Source organism: Rousettus aegyptiacus, unplaced genomic scaffold (assembly GCF_014176215.1).
Source record: "Rousettus aegyptiacus isolate mRouAeg1 unplaced genomic scaffold, mRouAeg1.p scaffold_m13_p_16, whole genome shotgun sequence".
In the NCBI taxonomy this organism is placed as follows: domain Eukaryota; kingdom Metazoa; phylum Chordata; class Mammalia; order Chiroptera; family Pteropodidae; genus Rousettus; species Rousettus aegyptiacus.
Window position 1 is genome coordinate 32,269,026 of NW_023416291.1, and position 21,513 is coordinate 32,290,538.

The 21,513-nt window shown below is 36.0% G+C and overlaps 2 pseudogenes; one reads left to right on the plus strand and one right to left on the minus strand.

The window, feature by feature from the left end:
- Positions 1–297: 297 nt before the first annotated feature.
- Positions 298–416, minus strand: LOC118612629 (annotated as a pseudogene).
- Positions 417–20,193: 19,777 nt separating this feature from the next.
- Positions 20,194–20,312, plus strand: LOC118612588 (annotated as a pseudogene).
- Positions 20,313–21,513: the final 1,201 nt, after the last annotated feature.

Here is a 21,513-nt window from a genome sequence, read left to right on the forward strand (position 1 = left end):
ACCCCAGGGAGGAGTAAAATAAGCATTTCACATTAAGGAAACAAAAAGAAGTTTAGATAATCGTAGGTATTTTATTATGGAGTCTTAGGACTGGAAGAAGTCTCAGAGATAAACTGACACACTGATTTTGCAGAGGAAACAGCTTGAGAACTTGCAAGTGAATGATCTAAGGAAAGTCACACAAGGCATAACCAGAACTGGAATTCTTGAATTCAAATTAAGTGGTCTGCTTGTTTGTATGTATGTATGTATGTATGTATGTATGTATGTATGTATTTATTTATTTTACTTTTTTTATGCCTACAGCACCTGGTATTCCTAGGTGGTCTCCCATCCAAGTACTAACCAGGCATGACCCAGCTTAGCTTCTGAGATCAGACAAGATCGGGCTTGTTCAGGGTGGCATGGCCGTAGACTTCTTGTGACATAATATTTTCTATCTTATTTAATTTTATATTTTAGTAGCATTATCAAATAATATGAATCATTCAATCATTTTAAAGATAGATTTTCTTAAACTATATTTTAATTTTTCTTGCTGACTTTCATATTACCAAACAAAATGACAGTGTAAAAAAAGTAATGCTAGGTCAATTACTTGCTCAAGATTGCTTAATATTAGAGGTAGAGCAGAGACTATCAGGTTACTGAACTTTCAGTTGTGGAGTGTTTTTCACATCCATTTTTTTTTTAATGGCAGAAAATCCCTGTTCTTTCACCTTCACCTTTATCTTTAGCTATTATTATTTTTTGATTTATATAATTTATTTTTAGTGCCTTTTTTCCAGCTGTATTGAGGTACAGTGCGATGATTTTATATACGTGTACAGTGTGAAATGATTCACACACGCACACACAGCTTCTACAGCAGCTAGTCCAGCTCTTAATAGGTTTCACCTATTTTCTTCATCCTTTCAGGCTGAGGATCTGAGATACTATATAATCATGCAACTTATTCTTAGTATTCAAGGCAGAGATGAAAGCAGGAAGAAGTTCATATCTTTAACACTGGGATCAAAGATAAGATCCAGGTACTCCATGGATCCACCTGGGGTTGTGAACTGGAGGTCAGGAAAATATAAAAATCATGCTGATAGTCCACCCTCACCCTGCCCACCTGAAACACCACCAGGCTTTAGAGAGCGACCTTCCAGCTGGGCAGCCCAGTGGTAATATATAATTAAGGCTGCTGCTTTCACCCCCAACCCAAAGGGGCGGCACAAGTGAAGGGCACTTGAGCTTAAGCTTCTTTAGGTTCATGATGCATCCGTGTCTGCATAGAGCCCGGGTCAGGAGTTGCCCATTTTGCCAATAACTAGCAGCCTAGAGACTCAGGAGCTATGCTAACAGCAAAGCAGAATTCTCTACCTCAAAATATAAGAAACTTCTTGATCTTTTTCATTTCTTTCTCCAAGACAGAGTTAATTGTTATCTCCTACTCTCTCTCTCTGGTTTCTTTTTCCTCCGTACATCCATAATTACCTCTGCTTACTTCCAATATTTCACTTATTCTGTGGTATTGTCCTTCGTAATTAGTGCTTTTCGTTTTGTTTTCAGGCAACCGAAAACCTGAACACCCAATTCAAGCCTCCACAAAAGGAAATGTGATTGGCTAATATCACTCAAACATCCAGAGGTAGAGTAGGACTCAGTGCAATTCAGTCATGTCAGGCCATACATCTCTGTTGTTCTTTTGACTATGTGTTTGCCCTATGACTGACTTCATCTTCAGGCTGACTTTCTTCCTGATCACAATGTGGCTTCCTGAAGCTATAGACTTTACATGATCTCTCTTTCACGTCTAGGTAAAAAGCAAATAAACAAACAAATAAATAAATAAATAAATAAAAGATAAGCATCTCACAACCACTAAACAAGATTTCTGAGCTTCATGCAGAGACCAATCGCTATAGATAAAAGAAAGTTATATAGGTTTACACCTTGGTTACATGCTCACTGCTGAACCGGTAACTGTAGTAAATGACTTTGAATTGTCCCTGGGGCTGAATGTGATATCAGTCTCATACAAATTCTTAATCTCCTGACTACTATACAGTGGGAAACAGTTAGAATGGTGTCAGGCAGACAAATAAAACATCCATTATAATCATGACAGATTTTTTTCCTATTGCCCCCATAAAACCTTGAGAGCCTGGAAGATAGATTCAATACTGACTTATCTGTATCTGCAGTCCTACTTCACAGCTGACATATAATGTGTTCAACAGTCACCTGAATAAATGAACATATAAAAAGATAACTGATTTTCCTTAAAAATATATTTGTCACCAACCATTCCTGTAATTCTTAAAGCATACTATGATCGTAATAATATTTGCACACCTTATTGTTCAATATCACTCTGCATGGTTATAATTTTTGTAATTTTTACCTGTTTCCTGGGTCTTTCACTTGAATGCAACACATTACAGATTATTTTTAGAGCTGCTATTAACACAGACTTCAATTGCTATCCTGTTTTCCCCTTGAGCAGTGAGGCAGTTGCCATGGAAACAGAATTCAATACCTCTCTCTAGAGCCTCATATCAATGCAATTTGATGAGTGGGACTAACATACTACCTCCTACCTATATTTTATGTCTGAAGATCCATTATCTCAAAAAAGACGCAAGTCATTACCGGAGTAAGGCATATTTGACAAAAATGGGGGTTTGATGATAAGTCCTTAATCAGAGTTGGAGAAAGTTTTTAATGCTTGGATTGACTAAAAATTCCAAATCAAAAAGTAGATTTTATTTAGAGATGGGAGAAAGGATCATTTTCATTGGCACCATTCAGTCAGTGCAGTCACAGACTCGTAACCTTTCTCAGAGAACCCTGTCTGATGGTTATATGGGGAAATTTTCCTTCCCCTCAACTCCACATACACAAAGAATAATGTTCAATATCTAACCCAGGTAGAAGAGGGATGAGTAAATTCTCAAGCATCTCTGGTGAGGCAGCTCCCATTACTCAAGGGTCATTCTCTGGGGAAGCTGTAGTCCTGGGCCTTAGTGGCTATACACTCAGAAGCTAGGGAAAACACACATTGCTATGAGGGGAGTTGTGTGGGGAACCAAGAGCATCAACTACATATGAGTAGAAATGATTCATCGCCAGGTCCTAAACTCCACACTGGAATAAATTTTCACAGTGTAAGACCAAGCTTTGACCTTGTCAGCACTCCAAATCTTTCATTTGGCAGTTCAATATGCACTATGATGGACTTTTCTATCTTGATGTGAACTGTTTGCACTCGATGGGTATTTCTCTGATGGTAATCTGGACCAACTTTAACGACATGGTCTAGAAAAAGCCAGAATGGGACAGATGCAGGTGACAAAAAGGAAGTGAGGGACAGATTACAATGCTAGAGCCAACTGTATCAACAGGTAACTAAAGCACAGGGACGTGAGCAAAGCAGGTAATGAGTAGACAACCCATAGCCAAGTAATCATAAAGGTATTGAATATTTGAAACAAGCAGGTAACAATGAGCTCATGGGTGAGAAACAAAGCCAAAAGGTACATGTGCGGACTAGAACAGGGTGAATAGACTAAGATCAGTACCAGAAATGGAGAAGAGGCTGATGAGGCTGGACTATAAGACAACAATCAGGATCCCATCCTGATTCTGTTGTGGAATCTTTTATTCAGTGCCATAGTTTTAAACTAGACAAGCAAAAGGTTTGGTTTTGGATTTGTTTTGTTTTTGATTATCTGTTTATTTGGTTTACAATCCTGGCCCTATCAAGATGACATTTTAAAGATGACACCCAGTATATCTACTCTTGGACTAAGCCTTCTCTGTCTCTGAAAATAAAAGATTATCTATGAGGTAGATCAAGACTGATTCTCCCAAGTGCCCTGGTTGCCATAGTTCTGTCCTTTGCTGTATTAACACTTGCCCTCATCCCAGCCCTATCCCAGCTGTTCCCAAGGAACATTTAGTTCCCAGTAGTATTTTTCTAGGAGAGAAGCAGGTCAATATTATTAATGGAGTTTGTTCTACATACCAGCAATTTTGGAATATTTTTTTTTGTCAAGACACGCACAGGCTTTCTAACACTGAATACCTCCACAACAAAGCCAGACCACACTTGGCCCGTTTCGACCTAAGATTCAGGTGCATTCAAGGTTACCAGTTTCTCTGCAGAGTACTAGTTGGGGCTGTTTTCTTGCCTTCTTCACACTAGGCTTATTTCCAAGTGACTGGGTACAAATCTTGTTTTTACTTGATTTGCTCTGGACAAAATTCCTGACCTGCTCCTACTCTACCTTACTCTTATACTTTGCTCTGTACTACTTAAACTCTGCCCTTCAAACCTACCCCATTACATATACTACGTCCATTCTTCCTTCTCCTCGATTCTCGTTTTCACGATCCTATGATACTTGCCTCTCTCACTCCCTTACAGAATGGCTAGAAATGCTAGACTGGATTGAGGGAGTGTAATGAAAGAGTCAGAAAAGAATTAATAGCAAGGTTAAGCCCTTGTAGACCATCGCAAAGACGCTGGATTTTAGTCCTAGGGAGATGGAGAACCTTTGGAAGATTTTCGGTCTGTTTCTAGAAACCAATTGCATGGGAGTAAAGAGTGAAGCGGGAAGACCTCAGCAGGACATCAAAATAATCCTGACCGAAATGATGGAGGCTTGAGCCAGGATAGTTGCAGTAGATGTGGTAAGATGTAGTCAGATTCACATACATATAAATTTTAAATTGACGAAAAAAGATTTCCTGACAGATCAGACATGAGGTGTGACAGAAAGAAATGGAGTCAAGGCTGAATCCATGAGAGTTTTGATCTTAGAGATTATTTAAACACTTACATACTATTTCAGGAAATCATATTGTGCTAGGCATTATTCCAAGTACTTCGCCAATCATGACTAATTTAATCCTCATGAGAACCCTGTGAGATAGATGTTAATAGCTTTCTTATTTTATAGATGAGTAACTTGATGCACAGACTTTAAATAATTTGAGCAAGGGCCAGCAAATACTGCTGCCATTCACTGAGATAGATCAGTGTGGGAGTGTAACAGATTTGGAGTATGGTTAGGAGCTTATTTTTCTACTTTTTATGGTCTAGAGACCACTAACCACCTACCTGTCCAAGCTCAGTTCACCTTTACTTTTGACTTTGTGGGGGACAAAGAAACTTTCCTCTACCTCAAGGTTCTTTCAGCTGGTCTAATAATTAAATCTACATGACACAGATTAAAAAGAGAAAATAACCAAATTTAATCACATATGTACATATGGGAACACAACATACATGAAAGAGTCAAAGAGGTAAGATGTTTTGGGACTTCAGAGGGGACGAAGGTCATTCACAGGATGATAAGAGCAAATGTTCAGTAATTATTATTTGCCCCGCCCTATATATAGGTCATAAAAAGTTATTTCCAGTGATAACTCTTATTTTGGGCAAGTTATCTAATTTAAATTCTTCTAAGTAATTAAGTGGGGGTGGCAGGGGTGAGAGCAGAAGTTTCCCTTGAGCCCACAGGGTCTCAGTTGCCTTTAGCTTAAAATAATCTGCATGCCACATCTTGCGGTGAATTATTCTGAACTCCTACAACTTCTTACGTATAGGGGTTATATCAAATATTCTAGGTTGGCACCAGGGCTACCACAGCTTGGTATCCCACTGGAAATGGTTGTATTTTAGTAATGTTTACCAGTTCCCCATGGAGGGAAAAAAATAGCACTTGCTGAGTATTTAGAGGTTTTTGTGGTGCAGAAATTCCCACCATCACTCATTTCAAACAACATGATTGTATTGAATATACAATTTGAGATGCAAACAATCTGCCCTAAGCCATTGCATATGACTGACTGGAACCTTCATGATCATTTTAAAGTGCTGTGAACATTCAGCAATGGTATCTTGGGGCTCCTGAATGAGAAGGATTATTTATGGTTGGAAATATAGCCAAAGCAGTTGGGAAAAATAAGTTAGACTTAAACTAGAGATTGAAGTATAGATGATAAAGCAAAAATAGACAGTAATCCAAGGATATGAAATAAAGAAGTGGCTACATAACTATAGAAGAGGGAAATGGTTGAAATAGTGATTCCTGGTTGATGGCACAAGGGTCCAAGCAGAGTTGACTAAGTTACAAGCCTGAAGAGACTTCAAAATCAGGTCAGCTAATCAAAAGTCTTAGGAGTAAGTGGAGGAATAAATCCAGTCAGTGTAGAAAAGAGATATCAGAGAATTCCAATAACAGGCAATAGCACAGACACTCAAGCATAGTGTTCTACAAAGCATCTGCCTCTAAATCTCCAGGAGTTATTTTAAAAAATATTTTCAGTGCTGTGTGTCTGGGTTGGATCAAGGAAATATGTTCTTCTTAAAAGCTCCAAAAGTGATATAAATATAATACCAAGTTTGGGTACCTGGTAAATATCAAAAGCATAAGGAGACAGGATATTCAGGAGTCCCAAGAGCAAATAAAAGGCACCTAATTATGAGATTAAAGCCAGAACAGCAGTACCTGAAAAGAATAGACAAAGATAACACAGCAGCCAAAAGCAAATGGGATAAATAGGTCAGAACTGATGCTGAGACCTAAACACCAAGAACACATTAGGCATCCTTGGCAAAAGTTCACAAAGGGTCCTATACATGTTACCAAAAAGTTTTTAACTTCTTAGCAATGAGGGTGGTGGCAGGGTAAAAGAAAATTTTATTCATAGAAATGACATAATCATTTTACTTTCACAGGAAAGCAGAGGATAGAATGCAAAGAAACAAGACTGTTAGTAAGATAACTAATTATTAGGGCAAATTGAGCAAAGGACAATGAAGGTATGAACAATAAATGTGACCATAGGGATAGAACAGTTAGATTAGTTTTAGAGATATTTTAGAGTTAGAAATGACAGAGCCTATCCAATGAGATATGGAGAGGGAGGGATCAGAAGAAAATGAAGAGTCCCACATAACCAACTAGAGTGATTCAGTAAACAGAGTCATTCAGCAAAATAGGCGTCTAAGAAAAAAAGAAGATGAGGAAGTATGTATTCATTAGGACTCTTGATTAAAAATATGAGGAAATGACTGGCTTAGGCAAAAAAAAAATGTATTTTTTTGATGCATCTTTTGCTGCATGGAACCTAAGAAAGGATTAAACCAACAATGGTATAGTGGACTGTGGTAGTTATAGTGGACTGTGGTAGTTATAGTGTTATCTTCTCAGGATATATTTTAATTGTGGTGGCTGAAACAATGACTCTTACTGGAAAAATTACTACTTGGCTATCACTATGGGAACTTAGGCCTTTGATTATAGGAACATAACATTCTACACAAGCTTTCTGCTTCTGTAACTTCGCTTATGCACCTGACTTGTGAAGTTGACAGGTAATTAATAGAAGACAAATAGACCTTTGTGTTTAGACAGAATGAAGAATGGGATTTTGGGCTTAAAAACCCTGTACCTCTACATTTTGGGGCTGCTTAATTCGGGGTCTGCGTACCCCTGGCAGACCCAGCTGGCTGAATAAAGAGTGTTTCCTATAACTCACTCACTGAGTTCTGGTGGTCCGTGTGTCTTTTGGGGGCTGGCGGCTACAACATAATATTCTTTCCAATAACAGTTTTCATGTTTTGAGTACAGCTATGTCTGGCCTACACACAGACATAAAAGTAGCATATGAGCTGGGTCTTCCCACCCAAAGTACCCGTGCTTTTGGCCAGAATGATTAGATCAGAGATGGTCAGCAGACCTGAGCTATACCAATCAGGAGACTTTATAAGACTTTTCTATTAAAGCTGGCTGAGACTTTTCCCCTAGATCTTTTGTCTTTGGGGTCACCATTTAGAAAGGATGAAAGACCAAAACAGCTTGCAACCCTCTTCCTTAGCTCCCTAGAAAAAATCTAACTGTAGGAAGCTCAACTGATATCAGCCCAAAAGGTGAGATAAGCAGAGATGAGAGATGGATAAAAAGAGTAACCTAGCAGTTCTAAGTATCAGTCTCAGACATAAATAGAGGCCTGGTTAATACAGCTATTTCTTTGATCACATGAGCTTCTTCAATATCATTTCAAACCATGTAAGAAAATAAATTCCAATTTTCCCCCTTAGGCTAGTTAGCAATAGCTCTCTGTAATACAAAGTATAACATTCTTCATTAATACCTGCTGACAGCTAGAAATACAACTGGGCCTCAGAAAAAAAAAATAGATCCAGAAATAGAATATCAGCAGAATCTAGTCTTCTATTTTTCATCTTAGCCTCTCCCTGGACATTGGTTTCATTTTCTCTCACTACAGACTATTTTCTTTTATATAGTTGGAAATGTGGCTACCCATGATGCCCTCATTTTACTTCTCATACCTACTATCTCTGTAGAGATAGATCTTGAACTTTTGAACTTGGTTATGTAACTATTTTACACTTGGAAGCACAGAAAGTAAAAGTCAGTTTTGATTCTGCTTTTCACAATCTGTGTTTCCAAGTTCAAAATTCTAAGAAAGGGTTTAACCGACTCACCTTGTGTCATATAATAGATCAATCAATTGTAACTAGGGTTTCGAAAGACTGTGATAGGCTAAGCTTGAGCCAGGTTGCTGTCTCTGAGCCAATCAAACAAGGCCAGTGGGGTAGACTCCTGTAAAACAATAGCAATGTTCAAAGAAAGCATAAATTTAGATGAGGGAGAGAAATTGTTCCAAGAAGTACTATTCTCAGAAGAAAGGCAAACAAATAGGTGACCCTTACTGGAAGAATAATGTTTTAAATATGTTAAATTTAATACCCCATGGAGGACCAAAAGGAGGCCAAGGAACTGTGGCCTGTTAAAATTATTACTCAAGCCTATAAGAAACAATTTATACACATAAGTGATTCTGATGAAATATGTCATCTTGGACAATAAACTTCAAATTTAAACTATAAACAGTATATAATTTTACTCCAAGATTACCTAGAACTCACTTTTGGAAAAAATTTTTGCATACTTTCAAATGTTTATGTGCTACAGTAGAGTGGACATGGTGAAGTAAGAGAAGAGAAAGGATTATGAATCACATGGGCAGGGCCTTAAGAACAAAAATCCTGATCTATGTTTCTCCCTTATTGGGCAGGATCTCAGGACCCCAAGATTTTTGGTCTAAGCAACTGGAGTAATGGGATCGCCACTGACTGAGAAGAGGAAGATTTTGAGTTGGGATAAGCTTGAATTTTCTCTCAGACATAAAGGGTCACATAAACAATGACAGAGAATTAACCATTGAATTTAGCAATATGGCTGCCATTAATGATCTTGACAATTTCCATGAAGTGATAGGAACAAAAGACAAGAGTTATACTTTAGCCATGAATGTCAGCAGGAAAGACAGAAATTAAGTGAGACACTGTCTCAGAAACTAGAGGATGCATAATACATAGTATCTCAGGACTCTAATTTGTTCATCTTTATAATGTCCCATGAGCCACACCCCTTCCCCCCCCCCCCACACACACACAGAGACACCATCTGAGTGAGATAATCATGGATTAGGGGATTAAGGGAATCATAAACTGAGCACTATATGTGTTGTTTTTATTATGGCATAAGAGCCTGAGTATTAAATAAAATTTTTGTTTAAATAAACAGATCAGACTCAACTTTAAATCAAAGTCAATGTTTTTCCTTCTTACCAGTAGCTGGGGAGAAAGACCAAATCTACTGAAGACAAAACTAAAGAACTATATTTTATCCTCATATTGGATCTGTTGCCTGTGTTGTTTTTGACCCTCATTGGGTTAAATATTCATTATAAATTTTTCCAGCTTTACTGAGTAATAATTGACAAATAAAAATTATATATATTTAAGGCGTACAATGTGGCAATTTGATATACATATACATTGAGAAATAATTATCACAATCAAGCTAATTAACACGTCTGTCACCTTATATAGTTACTTTTGTGTGTGATGATAATACTTAAGACCTACTCTTTCAGCCAACTTCAAATATGCAATACAGTATTATTAACTATAGTCACCTGCTGTGCATTAGGTCTCCAGAACTTATTCAACTTATAATAGAAAGTTTGTACACATTGACCAACATCTTCACATGTGTCCCATCCCTCACCACTGGCACCCACCATTATATGCTCTGCTTCTATGAGTTCTACTCCCTTAGATTCCACATATAAGTGAGATTATGATGTTTTTTTCTTTATGTGACTGGTTTATTTCACATAGCATAAAATTCTCGAGGTTTATGCATCTTGTCTCAAATGACACGATTTCCTTCTTTTTTTTTATGGATGAATAACATTTTACTATAATATCTATTATAATGTTCCATTATATAGCACATTTTCTTTATTCATCATCTGTCGACAGACACTTAGATTGTTTCCCTGTCTTGACTCTGCTGCAATGAATGCTGGAGTACAGATATCTCTTTGAGATGCTGATTTCGTTTCTTTGGGCTCTATATGCAGAAATGGGGGGGGGGGCTGGATCCATTATAAATATTCATTAATAAATTTCCCATATTAGATAAATAGCTTATGGTTGAAGATTTTTTTCAAGCATATATGATCTTCTCTTGTGATTATTTGACAGTTATAAAGCTATCTCTTGCTAGTGGTTTTGGTCTATAAAACTGAGTAACAATCAGGTTAGGTTCTCAAGAGAATCAGTATGTTAAGTTTGAAAATAAGACATCTACCTGACAAGTATAAGCATAGTGGAAATAGAGCCAAAACAGAAGGACTCAAAACATGGGTGGAGCAAACTTAAGAATTTTTGATGTTGTATATCAATACTCATAGATACATTACAGTTTTATACCTGCTTCAAATACTTACTTGCATGTTCGTTTATAGTCTATTTAAAGAGATCAGAATAAGGTTTATATCTCACAATATTTTGAAAAGTATATTAACTATTAATATAACTATTAATATATTAAGCACCAAAATCAGAGATTTTGACTTGAGAACTAGCACTAATCAGCCATGTTAATCTGAGCGTTACTCTTCGAAGCTAACTTTGTGTCTTCATCCATAAAATGAAGATAAGAATAGTATGTAACTCACCAAGTTGTTCTGAGAATTGAACAAGATAATGAAAATGAAAATCTTTGTACAGTGATTGACCAAAGTGAATGCTCAATAATCATTAATTTTTGTTATTAGTGTATTATTCACCATCCAGGAGGTTTTCTTTTAGAACCTCATCAGTGCCTGTCTTTCCTTCACTAGGTAACAATGATACTCTCTCTCATCAGCACCCTCAATAAATTTTCTCCTCTGTCCTTCAACCACAGGTATTATGTTGACTCTCATTCTAGAATTCATTGACTCGAAACACTGTTGAAGAAAAATTACATAGTCATGACAATAAACAAAGTGTGAGAGGCCATGCGTGTTCATCAGAGGGCATTTTAAAGATTACTTATGCAATAGGATATCTTCGCTAAGATTCAACTCGAGATTTAATGTTTTTGGTGAGTAAAATAAAGTAAAAACTTTTAATTAAATGTTGCACCCTGAGTTGTTTTTGGTTTCTAAAGATGAAGACTTTAAATTACTTGGACAATCTGTTCCCTTGCTTTTGGAAAATCAACAAACATACCCTTTAACTATATACATTTAAGAAAAGTTCTTTGTTCTTTACAAAGTTGTGATGACCTGTGGGCTGGAGTTAAATGTTGTGGTTTGATGTAAGGTAGAGTCAGAGCTGGATCTCTGAGTATATTAATTTCATTTCTTTATTCTTATTATTTTTTGGTTGACTTGTTTCTTATTTTGTTGTCATTGTTGTTGTTTTATTTCTTTTAAGTTTTGAAGATTGCTTGCAGAAGATGAGGCATGGAAGACATAGGCAGATTTACCAAAAGACTGAGCATGAGCAGAATCGCTTTAAGTCCCAGAAGACATCATAGTGAGGCAAGACTTCCTCTGAAGTTCTTACAGAACCCAACAATGCTCTGCCCCACTTTGGGAACTGCAGTTATGGGAATATGGGTATGATGCTACATACCCATCAGTCATGGTAACATGAGGTCTCCTTCAGACAACTTTGATGGTACTTGTCAGCCAGGGGAAGCTAAAACAAGAAAGGAAGAATATGAAGATGTCACACTGGGAGTGTGAACACCTGTGAGGCTTCCCTTTAAAGACAGGCAGACATAATTGTGGAATACTTGGATACTAAGGTCTTGTTACCATGCTGCAATGGCATTGTAATTCAGGCATCAAATATAAAAGAGGTCTAATTTTATATAAATAGACTGGTGAGAACTTCTTCCAACCTCCTTATATTACAAATTAAAAATATGCAATACAAACTCTTCAGGTGTCTTGACCAAGATTACCCAGGGATAGTGACTTAGATATTTTGAACTATAGTAAATTACAATTGTTCAACATTTTGAACTATAGTAAATTACAATTGTTCAACATTTTGAACTATAGTAAATTACAATAATATAGATTGAAAAAGTAAAATGTTCTTGGATTAATAAAATAAATATCTTCCCTATCATTCTTTCATCCAGAATCCAGAATCAGAACTTCTGATAAAGCCAGGTACAAATTTATTGGAAAACAATATTTCTCCCAAATACATGTCACAGCTGTAAAATTCCATAATAGCTCAATTCTTGGAGTGACTACTTATTTCTTACTGATAAATCTTTTTCTCTAAAATTACAGACTATCAGAATTCATGTTTGAAATTTCAGTAAGACTAAAACATTATCTGAAGGAATTAAGTCACATGATACAGCAGAGCAGACTTGATCTACAATCCACGTGTTGAGCTTCAGATGGCAGGTCTTTGGACATAACATTTGACATTGTAATTCTGTTTTCAAGAAAACAGAACCATGACTCTATTTTGCAGTCCAGAACCAATGTTGACCCCTTTACCCATAACCCTATTTTGCTTTGAGCCCTTCAAAACACTGCTTCATTTACATTGCACCTAAACTCCACTCTTCCAAAATCCTATAACTCTTTTCCTTTCTTTGGTGAAGCACACCACAGTTCCTTCGGTGTGCAGTCCCTACATTTCAGTGAGTCAGTAAACCTGTCTTAGTTTATTCCTCGTGGCCTTCGGCTGATTGGGCTAGGAAAAGACCATGTTTTATATTTTAAATGACTCATTTAAGCACACTTAATTATCTGTATATTACCCTATTCCATAAACAGAATAACAAAGAAATTGAATTGCAAACCAAAGGATGTTTATAGCCTAAAGGTTTCCATGCTATAAACATAAAAACATTCTTGAGACTAAGGAGGGGGTGAAAATCACTCTTTGAAATGAAAAAAAAAAAAAAAACAGTTGATTTTCTTTCTATTTATTAAGACTCAGGCTGTGCCTCTTGTAATACAACAGTGATCAAAAAGAGGAATTTTTTTTTCTTAACATGAGCAAGCAAGTAAGATGACAATAACCACTGCATCACTTGAGAGATACCGAAAAACTTGAACCACTTATATAGCTACAAACCTCCTTCCAGGTCCTCATTCTTGACTCATGCCCTTGTTTTCTGTTTCACTGAGAAACAGGAAAAAAAATCGGAAGAGAATGTACACAAGCTCCCACCACCTCCACTTCCCACCTTCCTGCAACTGCATCAATATACTGTTTCTACCAGTGACCTCTATGCATCTAACAAGAGCTATTCCCTCTGCTTTTGCACTAGATCTCATCTGCTTGGGCCCATGAAAGGATGTTGTTCCAGTAATTCTCTTTCTTTTCCCTGGTAGCAGCCTCTAAGACAGCTCCAAATGATTCTCAGTTCCTGGTACCCATGCCAATTTATGTAGCCTCTTTTTACACTGACAGGGATGAACTATGTGACCAATAGAATATTGCAGAAGTGATCGTGTGTGACTTCAGATGCTAGGTCATAAAAGACAATGATACTCCACTTCCTTGGATTTCTCACTCTGGGAAAGCTGTACCATGCCATGAGAACACTCAAGCAGTTCCATGGTGAGGCCCATGTGAAGAGGAACTCAGGTCTCCCACCAGCAGCTAAAGCCAGCTTGTCAACCATGTGAGTAAGACTTGGACGTGGAGCCTCTACACCCATCAAATCCTTCCTTCAGATAACTGGAACCTCAGCCAGCATCTGACTGCAACTTCCTAAGAGACTCTGAGTGAAAACCCCTACCTGAGATGCTCCCAAATTCTTGACCCATAGAAACTGTGACAGATTATTTGTTACACAGCAATAAATAATGAAAACATATCTTGTGATGAAAATACTTTAGTTGCTCCCATTTTCCTCAGAAGTCCTCCCGATGGCTTACAAGATCCCTCACAACCTGTTCATTCACTATTGCCTCTCCGACTTCATCTTCCACTGCTCTCCCTTCCACCACAGCAGTTCCAGCTAGAGTGACTGACCTCTTTGACTCATGGCCTTCAAACTAGCCATTCCTTCTTCCTGCCTCACCTCTCTCTGGCCCTTTCTCAAATGTCTCCCTCTTGATGAGGCCTTCTTTGACTATCATACATATTGCTTATTATCTGTTTGAAAGCTGAGTTGGTACGAAAATTTTTTGTCAATTTTTAATGTCTGGGACAGTGTCCAGTTTACAATATGTACTCCATAAAGATTTGCTAAATGAATAAACAAATCTTAAGGATGTAAGGATACCCAACTAATAGCACCTTTGAAAGTGCCTCAGATGTAGACCTTTTGTAACCCACCCCCAATTTATAAAGCAGCTTCAAAAATTATTGCTAGTATATGTAGTAGCTATATGGATCCTTAATCTGCATTTTTTGTTTTATTTTATTATAATTTCTCCATTCTTAAGTCTTTATTCCTATTATTTTATCATATTCTCATTCTACACTGCTTCCAAGACTTTATAAAAATTAATATAAATAAATAAAATAAGTAAATAGTGTCATTGTTTTCTTAAACTCAGCATAGATTATTAAAACCATCATTGGTTACTAATCAATTATTTCTTTCATCGATTGTGCTTTTAGTGTTGTATATAAAAGCTCGTCACCAAACTCAAAGTCACATAGACTTTCTCCTATGCTATCTTCTACAAGTTTTAAAGTTTTGTGTTTTACATTTAAGTGTATTATCTGTATTGAGTTAATTTTTGTGAAAAGTGTAAGGTCTGCATCTATCTTCATTTGCTTTGCATATGAATGTCCAGTTGTTCAATCACCATTTGTGGAAAAGACTATCCTTTCTCCACTGAATTGCCTTTGCTTCTTTATAAAAGAACAGTTAACTATATATGTGTGGGTCCATCTATGGGCTCTCTATTCTGTCCTATTGTTCTATGTGTCTATTCTTTCACCAACTCCACATTGTCTTGATTATTGCACTTTATAGTAAGCCTTGAAGTTGGATAGTGTCATTTCTCTGACTTTGTTCTTCTTCAGGATTGTGTTGGTTATTCTGAGTCTTTTGCCCTTCCATTTGTCTTTTAAAATCAATTTGTCAATATTCACCAAATACCTCGCTAGGACATTGATTGAGATTGCATTGAATCTACAGATCAAGTTGGGAAGAAGTAACATCTTAACAATACTACCTTCTCTCCATGAACATAGAATATCCATTTATTTAGTTCTTTGATTTTATCATAATTTTATGGTTTTCCTTCAATAGATGTGTTAGATACAAGTTTCCTCCTATTTAAAAGTAGAGTGTTCCCTATGAAAACTTTCATAAGCCTAAATGGTCTAAAGAGTATCCCTCACTTTTGGAAAGTTTGCTTTATGCCATTTCGTTTTTTGAAAGACCTACATTAGCACCTGTTTTCACTTACCAAAAGAAATCTGAACAGGATTTTAACTTTTATGAAAAAAGCTATTACCATATTAGTGTAGGTCTTCTGTAAAAATGAAGTGGCTTTCAGAAAATGGGGAATATCTATATTTTGTTAGACTTATACCTAAATATTTCATTGTTTAGTGCTAATATAAATGTTATTGTGTTTTATATTTCAAATTTCATTATTTATTGCTGGTATATAGAAAAACAATTGACTTTTATGTATCAACTTTGTACCCTGCAGTCTTCTTCCAATTGTTTATTAGTTACAGGAGTTATTTTTAGCAATTCTTTGGGATTTACTATAAACACAATCATATCATTCATGATACTAAGTTTTATTACTTTCTTCCCAATCTGCATACTTTTTGTTTTTTTTTCTTGTCTTACTGTATTAGCTAGGACTTCCAGTATGGTGTCTAAAAACAGTGGTGAGGGAAACCATCTTTGTCTTGTTCCTGATCTTAGTTTCTTACCCTTAAATATGATTTGTTTGTCAATTTTTTGTAGGTGTTCTTTATCAAGTTGAGGAAGTTTCCCTCTATTCCTAAGTTGCTGAGCATTTTTATATTGAATGGGTGTTGGATTTTGTCAAATGCTTTTTCTGCATCTATTGAGATGATTGTGTGAATTTTTTTTTCTTTTTTTTTAGTCTACTGATGTAATGGATAGCATTAATTGATTTTTGAGTGTTGAACCAGCCTTACACACCTAGAATAAATCTCACTTGGTCATTGCGTACAATTCTTTTTATACATTGTTGGCTTCTATTCGCTAATATTTTGTTGAGGATTTTGCATCTACATTCATTAGAGGATATTGATCTGCAGTTTCCCTTTCTTGTAATATCTTTATTTGGTTTTAGGATTAGAGTAACAAGTTAGAAAGAGTTTCTGTTTCTGTTTTCTGGAAGAGATTATAGATAATTGGTATAATTTTTTCTTTAAATATTTGATAGAATTCACCAGTGAGTTCATCTGGACTTGGTACTTTCCATTTTAGAAGGCTATTAATTATTGATTAAATTTCTTTAGTATAGACCTTTTCAGATTGTCTTTTTCTCATTCAGTAAGTTTTGATAGACTGTCTTTCAAGAGATTGGTCCATTTTTATATAGGTTATCATATGTGTGAGCACAGAGTTGTTTGTAATATTTTATTTTATTCTTTAACATCCACAGGATTAGTAATTCTTTCATTTTTCATTTCTAATAATACTAATTTGTGTCTCTTTCTTTCTTTTCTTTTCTCTCTCTCTCTCTCTCTCTCTCTCTCTCTCTCTTTCTTTCTTTCTTTCTTTCTTTCTTTCTTTCTTTCATTTTTTAGTTAGCTTAGCTAGAGATTTGTGAATTTTATTGATCTTTTCAAATAAGTGGCTTTTTTCCCCATTGGTTGCCTGTTTTCCATTTCCTTGATCTCTACTCTAACTTTTATTATTTTGTTCTTCTGCTTACTTTGGACTTTACTTGCTCTTCTGTTTCTAATTTCTTAAATGGAAACTCAGATTATTGGTTTTAGAGCTTTCTTCTTTAATATGTCAATCTATGCTATAAATTTTTCTCTATGCCCTGATTTTACTGCACCTCATAAATTTGATAAGTAGTATTTTCATTTTCATTTATTTTGAAATATTTTTTATTTTGAGAGATCTTTGATCGATAAATTATTGAGTCATGTGTTTTTAAATTTTCAGTATTTGAAAATTTTCATTTATCTGTTATTTCTAATTTAATTTCATTGTGATCTGATGTCTATTTTTCTAAGATGTGTTTTATAGCCCAGAAATGTAGTCTATCTTGGTTAATGTTCTATGTGAGCTCCAAGAGAATATTTAGTCACCTGTGGTTGAATGAAATATTATATAACTGTTAATTAGATCCAGATGATGATGATGCTAGTCAGTTTTGCTAAATCCCTACTGATTTTCTGCCTCCTGGATCTGTCAATTGCTGATAGAGTGGCACCGAAGACTCCAACTAAAATAGTGAATCTCTGTCTCTGAGTTTTTACTTGTATCTGCCTCGTATATTTTGACACTCTGCTGTGAGGTGCATTCACAGGATTGTAATATTTTCTTGGAAAGTTAACCTCTTTATCATTACATAATGCCCCTCTTTACCCATGATGATTTCCTTGTTCTGAGACAAGGTCAGCTTTCCCTGAAATTACAATAGCTATTCCAGCTTTCTTTTGATTAGTTGTTAACATGGTATATCTTTCTCCATCCTTTTAAATTTAAGTCTTTATAATTAAAGTGGATTTCTTGTAACAACATGTACTTGTATTCTGTATCTTATTTATTCTGTCAGTCTCTATCTTTTAATCAGTGTATTTAGACCATTCACATTTAAAGAAATTATGGATAGAGTTGGATTAATATCTTCCATATATTGATTTCTATTTTTTGCCCTTATTCTTTGTTTTCTTTTTCTAATTTTCTGCTTTCTCTGGTTTTAATTAATATTTATATGATTCCATTTTCCCTCTTCTCTTAGCATATCATTCATACTTCTTTTAAATTCTTTTTTCCCTTAATTTAGAAATTGGTCTAGAGTTTGGAGTTTACATTTTCAGCTAATCTAGGTAATTTATAATAGGCTATTCCTAATTCCTTTTTACTGTCTTTTATTTCTGTCACTCATTTTACTTATCTGTATGCTATAATCACATAATATTGTTGCTATTATTTTGAAGTTATCTATTATATCAACTAAAAATAGAAATAATCTTTTGTACCTCCATCTATTCCTTTATAAAGATCTTTCCTGAAATTCGAATATAACATGCCTACATGTAGTTCTTTTTTCTTTTCTTTTCTTTTTTTTTTTAAATTCATCCTGTTTGGTGTTCTCCGAGCCTCCTGTATCTGTAGTTTGGTATCTGTCATTAAATTTTGGAAAATTCTCAGCCATTATTACTTCAAATATTTCCTCTGCCCCTTTCTCTTTTTTCTTTCTGGTATTCCTATTACCCATTAGGTTATATTTTTTTGTTATTTTTCTGTAATTCTTGAATAACCTGATTTTTTTTTTGTCTCTACATTTAAATTTAGGTGTTTTTATTGAGCTATCTTCAAGCCCACTGATTATTTCTCAGCTATGAAACGCATTCGCCATTTCTAGTACAGTGTTTTTTGCTTTCTAGCATTTTCTTTTGATTCTCAGAGTTTTCATCTCTCTGCTTATAGTATACATCCATTCTTGCATGTTGTCCACTTTTTTCAATACAGCTCTTAGCACATTAATTATAATTATTTTAAATTCTCAGTCTAATAATTACAAAATTTCTACCATATCTAAGTCTGGTGCTTGATATCTTCAGACTACATTTTTTTCTTGCCTTTTAGCATAACTTTTAATGTTGATATCAAAAGCCAGACAAGATATATTGGATAATAGGACCTGAGATACATACGTCTCTGGTGTGAAGTGTTATGTTTATCTAGCCAGGAGTTTGGCTGTGTTTAATGTCTGCTCTAAATGTAGGTGTCACAGGCTTCAGTTTCTCTTAATGTTCTTTTTGTCTCTTCTTTTGTCTTATAATTTTCTTAAAAACAACTTACTGTTTCTTAGAGCTCTCTCAACTGTAATCCACTGTTATGCTGGAGCACTTTCACTATGATCATCAGGTACTGGGGAATTTTATGAATAAATTTCCATTTTTAGTTATCTACAATTCCTGGGCTGTGACCTTCAGAAGAGTTTCTTAGCCTTTTTCTTCTTTCTTTCTTTCTTCCCCTCTAGTGAAACAGAAAAGCTAAAAGGGGATCACTTGTCTAATTGCTCTTCCTCTAGGCCAGACAACACTCTGATAAAGAAGTTTGCCTTGAGGGCTAGCCTTTGTTTCAGAGAACAGAAGGTGCTGGGTCTATTTCAAAGTAATTGCACTTTCCCTCCCCTTGCCAGAAGCAAAAGAGAGTTTTTCTCTGATCTTCAGTGTAAGAATCTAGTAGGGCTCCTGAGCATGAATGTTCCCCTAAAACTGGATCCTGCTTCCCAAGGTTTTCAATGCTTAATTTAGTATACATTCAGTTTCCAGCAATCTACCAATTACTGTTTAAGTGCCCTCTACTCTCTACTGGCTCCAGTGGCTTCTGCTCCTAGGAAGCTTATAAGCTGTGATTCTCTGCATTCACCTCTCTTCACTGTTCAGGGAGGTGACTTGTCCAGTAACCTCAATTCTATGGTAGATATAAGAAGAACTGATTTTCAATTTGTTCAACTTTTTTCTTATTGTAATGTCAGGAATGACAGCTTCCAAGATCTTCAAATATCAGAGCACAAACCAGAAGTCCTAATAATATTTTATATACTTTATATTTTTGACCACATAAAAGGATGAGTGGGGTACACAGATATCATTATTAACATTTTACATACAAGAAAACTGAGGTGAAACTAGACAGGATTGTCTACAGCTATGCTACCCTGAACAAGCTCGATTCCATCTGATCTTGGAAGCTAAGCAGGGTCAGGCCTGGTTGGTACTTGGATGAGAGACCACCTAGGAAGACCAGGGGCTGTAGGCTTAAAAAATAAAAAGAAAAAAATAAGGATGGTAAACTGACAAGATCCTTGCAATCTGTGAGGTCAACCAAAGGTTGCTTTGCCTGGGGAAAAAAAAAAAAACTACACAGGATCTTCTAGTGCCAGCCAAGACTATTCCAATACAGACCTTCATGTTTAGGCGTTAGTGTATATTAAACAATTTGAAAGAAAACAAAAAATTAGTTTAAGTAGAGGATCATCCATATTTAGGTTGGCTCTGTGGCACAATGTGAAAAGCCCTGAACTGGAATATTCTGTAATAAATGCCCTCAAGCCTGACTCAGACTCCAACTCACTTTAAGATTTTAGAGAATTCACAATGGGTGTTTCAGTTTCTCAGTGTGAATGCGAAATAAAAACAAACCACATGTTCACTGAGGTCTCTCAAAATCAAAAGGTGAAATAATTCTAGGTTGTGTTTGTTGTGGTGCGATCAAATTTAAGACCCACAGAGCCAATTGAGATTAATTATGAGCCTTTAGTAGTCGCTGGCAACGAGGCTCAAGAAGGAATAGCTTAAAAAGCCCCAAAACCCCCTCTAGCAAGCAAGCGGGTTTACAGAAGCAGAGGCTGGCTATTAACATATCTTTACACAGGATAACTACACCCTTAACATTAGCATATCTTTGCACAGAATATCTCCTAGAACTACACCCTGTTTAACATTAAACAATGGAAGCAGAAGTTGGCCATTTGAAAATTTTCCACCCTTAACAGGTCCTATATTTTTGGCAGAGAGTGAGTGTTTGTGTGTGTATCCCTGAGTATATATGTGAGGAAAGGGGAACTTCAAAATTGTTCGGAACTGCTTAATCAATGCCTTCCCTTAAGTGAAAAGCCCTAGCTTCTTAAATTTTTTAAACGACATGATACTGTCCCCTTTCATCTGTCTGTCACACACTGTAGTTTATGAACATGAGCAGTGTTTGAAGCAGGACGTCCTTCCAGGACACCTTATCTTCGGACAGCCCTTAATGTTCTCTCTTCTAATTCCACAACCGTTACCACCACTGGGTTGTCTCAATTAAATGTTGCTTCCTCAGAGACACCTTCCTTGAACTTCTAGACTAGGACAGAACACAGCACTTCCCCTTTGTGAACTTATTTGTTCGTATCTGTGTTCCTTGCTATGCTGGAACCTGCAAGAAGGGAGGACTCTGTATAGGTCACCACTGCACTCCC